This window comes from Pinus tabuliformis, chromosome Q (assembly GCF_031772625.1).
Source record: "Pinus tabuliformis cultivar Carrire ecotype Pingquan chromosome Q, CPIR1, whole genome shotgun sequence".
In the NCBI taxonomy this organism is placed as follows: Eukaryota; Viridiplantae; Streptophyta; class Pinopsida; order Pinales; family Pinaceae; genus Pinus; species Pinus tabuliformis.
Window position 1 is genome coordinate 1186269185 of NC_142296.1, and position 6000 is coordinate 1186275184.

Consider the following 6000-nt stretch of genomic DNA (forward strand, 5'->3'; position numbering starts at 1 on the left):
CCTTTTCCTTTCACATATGTGAAGCTTCTTATGGACGAGGAGGCCATTTGGCAAGGTGATGAGTTGTAAGAGAATACTTGATTCATGAACATGAGAAGGATAAACAAGGTTATGTGGATTAAAGAATCAAATAGTGGGGCACCACGTATTGCAATATGGGAGTGACAGGGTGGCATGAAACAATTTTAAAACTTTGACCCTGGAAATGGTCGTGCATGCGTGAATAGAAGGTTGGGGGTTTCTAATTTAAGGGAGCTTGAATTTGGAAAATTATGAGGCTATATCAACTTGAGTATGTATTCATGATCCTGGTTTCACGAATTGATAGGAGTCTTCTACCCAAGAGAATTTTTCTTTAAAAGAGCATGCCTTTCTTGCAAGGTGAAGCTAGGGTTTAAATTTGAGCCAAATTTCTCATAAATTTTGTAGTATAAGGACCTTGATAAGAACAATTTATGCAAAGGAGTATCCTACATGCTTACTTTGTGAGATATGTGCTTGATTTTTACCAAATTTGGAAAATTAAAGGCTATAAGGGCACATGAGTCAGAATAGACGAGAACAATGAAATATGCCAAAAATGGGTTGTTGTACTCCCTTTATACCAGCCAACACATGACATGTGTGAGGATGTGCTTGGTGGGAAATTTTGGATGACATCATGCTAACATCAAAGAGATGTGGCACCAACCACATGGTAGGCTAGTTGTGCATAATGATTAAGCGGCACATGGTACGTAGCTGGATGATGGGGAAGGGATGATTATGTAGGAGGTGAATCACCATGGTGTGACATGACAATTCCTGGGAAGACTACATTGAGGGCCATGTGGCACATAGCTGAGAGGTAGGCCTTTTAAAATATCCAGGTTGTTTGGAGTGCACAAGGATGTTAGGAAAAATACTGAGAGGGGGGTGAATCGGTATTTTACACACTTCAAATTTTCAATTTCTTATTCTGATTTGTATACGCTACTGTTATAAAGGAAACCAACATATGTATGTGATTTTTATTAAATAAACCCGCATATATCCAGATAGTTTATCTTATCATTAATTTCATCATCTATTCAACATTAATCAATGCATCATTACTTCATTATTCATCAATTAATCAATAATTATGATCAATTAAGAAGAAGATAGAACATCGACACACAAAACCATATGAACACCAGGATTTTAGGTGGAAACCCAATGTAGGATAGAACAACCATTGTTGTCATCTTTGTCTTCTTCTTTTATTGAAAAGAAACTTCTTACAATCTTTTACTGACATAGCCTCTAACCAGCATGCACGCTCCTACTTGCAGAAGGATACAACCTTCTCTCATTTTCCAGCTCTTACTGGAAGGGAGATACAACCCCCCTTTATGAAGACTGTTATCCTCAGATCTTCTTGGATCACTTTTCAAAATGATTGAAACTGGATCCACTCCCAACAATTTTGAAATCAACTACCCAATTAATGAACCAACTAAATCATCAAATCAATCATTGAATCTAAATAAACCAATGTAACTAGACCAAACAGATCATATCAATGCAAAACCATTTACCAGTATACCAAACTACATGAATTAGATCATGTCACTAGAGATCCTGATCAATCATGTGTTAGAAGGTATATGCTACTGTTCTGAATAATACCCGCGTATGTACATGCCTCCCCCGAAGAAAACCTGCGTACATATCTCAAAATAATGATAACTGAATTTAAATCCCTGTCACACAAAATCAATCATTGACTCACATACTGAAACCATCATAGATCATTGAACCAAATACAGATCACCATACATCAGTATCATCACAATTCAACATTCCATACCATAGTTAGTTCAACCCAACCAGTATTGATAAACACATATTATCATAAGAGAGGCTTCATCGAAAGACAACAAAAAACATAACATAATTGATCAAAAATCATCAACAGTTCATACTTCAAAACCCTAGAAAATATACACACCTTTCACAAAACACATCCACGTATGTATGAAATTGTCGTGTTTGAAACTGGCGTACAACTTCTGAACTTTTACAGAATGCATATAGGACTCCCTAGAAGAAGATTTGCGTATGTACACAACCTCTTTGAAGAAAACCAACGTACGTATCTGTAATCATTGAATCATGTCTTCATTGAAACCACAAAACATACTTCACAACCCTTATTGTCACATATTCATGTCAGAGTATCATTATCACCACAAATCTATCACGGTTAGATATTTTCAACAAGTAAAAAAAACAAGTACATATGATACCATACTTTAGATTTTTCAGATCTATGTATTTTCCTTTCTCCTTGGTGCACACTTTTTTAAGATCAAATCATTCATAGATAACATAAAATTTGCACATACTACCACTTGTTCTCCATCTCCTTATATATTATAAGCCTTAGCCAATACCTTAGGCCAATCCCTTAGTAATGTTGATGGTATTCTTTGACGAGATAAAATATCCATTGTCACACTCATTATTATGCGTCAATACCATGGTAAAATCCCCTGGTCTTCATAATACCATTGTGAAAAAACTATACACAACTTCTCTTTACCATACCTATGTATGTATGTGGCCTTTCTTCATAGGACCCACACATACTTTCCCAAACTTCACCTTTATATTTCCTTTGTCTCTGAATTGATATTCCTTTGTCCATTCTCTCTATCACATTAGTGCCAGCCTTTATAATCATCCTCTTACCTGTATATTTTCCTGTAGATTCAACAGCGCATGTAATTTCCTAAAACACGACAAAAATCTACTCTACTCTTTAAACAACGGAAACTAATAGATCGATGAAAACAATAATCGACAAGATGTAGATAATCAATGGAACATAACACAATAAATTCTTTGGGGAAAGTCATTGCTCAAAATCATGACTATCTATTACATTAATAAGAAATATGAGTGATAATACAAATCTTATTCTCACTAGAACAATTCCTACACAAGTATGATAAACTCTCTGCCTCAGAAGCCCGCTCTGACCAACACTTAGCAAATTTTGCTGCTTGCCAAGCCCCTTTTTCGTTGTGTTGTTCCTGTGAGGATTATCCCATATTTAATTGGGAAATACTTCCTCCATAACTACGTAATCCAAATCTAGGTCCTCTTATGATTGCATCCATGTTTTGTACAACTAAGATCATTCTACAACTAATAGTATAGTGTCCTTGCACTCGAGTCTCAACTAGAGTAGCACCTGAGGATGCACCAGTGCACCAACTCACTACTACTCCTCTACTAGTTCCACAAACAATTAGAACTAGTTTAACTGTCTATAACTCAATCAAACTGAGTTATCTAATTACAACCCAAATAAACTCATCTTGGACCCCTAAAATTTAGGGAGAACATATACATGACTACATAAATACTTCCAACTCCAAATTCATAAGCTAATTAAGTCAATTAAACTTAATTAACTATTTACAAGTTGTTGTGAGAATAGAATATGATTTTAATTCTCATTTTAATTCAAGGACAAATTAAACTCGAATTTCTTATTGCCATTTATCAACACTCCCTCTCAACAAGAAAGGGATTATCATCTACCCCAATCATGTCTCTGTGAAACTTGAATTTACATCTTGACAATTCCTTTGTCAAAATGTTAGCATCTTGATCTTCTGTGGGAAGGTACTCCAACAACATATTCTGCCTCAATATAGAATCTCTGAGATGATGATATCAGATATCAATATGCTTGGACTGATCATGAAAAATTGCATTTTCAGATAGTTTGATACAAATTTGATTATCGCAGTAAATCACAGTTGGATCCATCTGCTGACAAAACAAACCAACAAAAATATTCCTTATCCAGATGGCCTCAAATGTTGCCTGACTCGTAGCAATGTACTTTGCCTCTATCGAACTGAGTGCAACCGATCTCAGTTTCCTGCTATACCAAGAAACCGTCGTTGACCCAATACTGAATATCCCTCCTCATGTTCTCTTCATATCGGATGGAATCCCTACCTAATCTACATAAGTTAATCCTTGAAGCTTCACTCCCTATGTCTGTTTGTACCACAATCCATGCTCAGTAGTGCCCTTGAGGTATCCCAACACATTCTTTGTCATGTTCCAATACAACTTGGTATGCTTAACCATCGCTTGAATAACCACATATCACATATACGGCCGTGTGTTCACCAAGTACATGCGTGAACCTACAAGATTCCTATAAACAATAGTTTCCACTGCTTCCCCTGACGTAGCATCCTCCTTCCTCCAGTTACCTACTAGAGAAGTCTCCATGGGTTTGCTTCTCTCCATGAAAAACCTCCTGAGTATCTTGTTGAAATACTTTCCATGAGCCACAAACAATTCCCAATCACCCTGGCATAATTCCATGCCCGGAAAGTAATGCATGAGCCCCATGTCCTTCATCTCAAACTCTCTTGCAAGATCCTCCTTGCAAGACTTGATCATGTGGTCATCACTTGTCATAATCAAATCGTCAACATACAAAACTATGATCAACAATTTACCTTCCATCACTATGTGGTACAGGTTCACATCTACTTCACTCTTGGTGAAGCCCAACCCAGTGAAGTAGCTATCGATCCTGGTGTACCAAGCATGAGGTTCTTGCTTCAACCCATACAACGCTCTCTTGGTCTAGAACACATGCAACTCATAGTCGAAGGTCTCAAAACATTCAGGTTTCTATGTGTACACCTCTTCCTCAATCATGCCATTAAGGAAGGTTATATTTACATCCATATGATGTATCTTCCAACCCATATATGCTGATAGTGCCAATATAGATATGATTGATGAGTGCCTTGCAACAGGAGCAAAGGTCTCATCAGAGTCAATCCTCTCTACTTGTGAAAAGACGCGGGCCACAAATCTGGCCTTACGCTTCTCCACACTACCATCTGTAGCTTGCTTTACCTTGTAAAGCCATCGAGAGCTCACCAATGACTTTTCCTCTGGTATTGGGACCACATCCCAAACATTTTTACGAACTATGGAGTCATACTCCTCCACCTTGGCATCAACCCAAACTAGTTATTGCACTGCCTCGTCAAAGGGAGATGGATCTATCTCAACACATCCACTCATAAGATCCATGTATCCAATGTACCTCTCAGGTGACCTCCTCTGCCTGCACTAAGATGTGGGTGCTCCCACATTCTCCCGTGCATCATACAATAGCTAGTCAGCCTCTCTGGTGCTCTTTCTCCCATCTCTAGAAGAATCTACTTGAGTGAATGTCTCGACTCCCAGATCCTCTGCATGTAGCTGCTCCACATCAATCTGAGGCTCCTTAATCTTAGGAACCAAAAGTTCCTCAACCGCATGTACTTGTAGCTCCCTCTCAAGGGAAGCTTGCATGGACTTCTTCTCATCAAACTTGATATCCCTGCAAACCATTGTCATCCTGTTGGTTGGAAAATGCACCCGATAGTTGTGAGGTGTATTAGTGTACCCCACAAATATCCCCAACTCTGTTGTCATCTCAAGCTTCTTTCGTGCATCTTTGGTCACATGGAAATATACCAATGTGATCTGAAAATAAGATCTAAGAAAATTAACAAGGTATTACAGACTCATGTGCATGGATGTGCCTAGGCTATTTTATGCAATGGATCGATCAGATTGCGAAATACATAGACTTTGAAGCAGTAAAAGACTATAATAGAAAAACACATAAAAGGACACAGTAGATTTAATAAGGAGTTCACCCAATATTCCTGGGCTACATCTCCTGGTCCAGCCTTCAGTGGTGGCCTCTCTATTAAGTCTTCAAACAAAGTTTTTACAATAGTGAGCTCATTTTGAGCCTCACACACAACAGATATAATTACAAGAGCTTCACTTGAATCCCTCAAGCTTCCTCTGAGTACATAGACTCCCTCATAGCTCTCAATCTCTGTCTTGCACTTGCTTGCAACATTGCCTCCCTACTGTGCTCTCTGTTTGTGGCTTTATAGCCAAAAATGCGATGCCTGTTCGTTTCATGTTCCT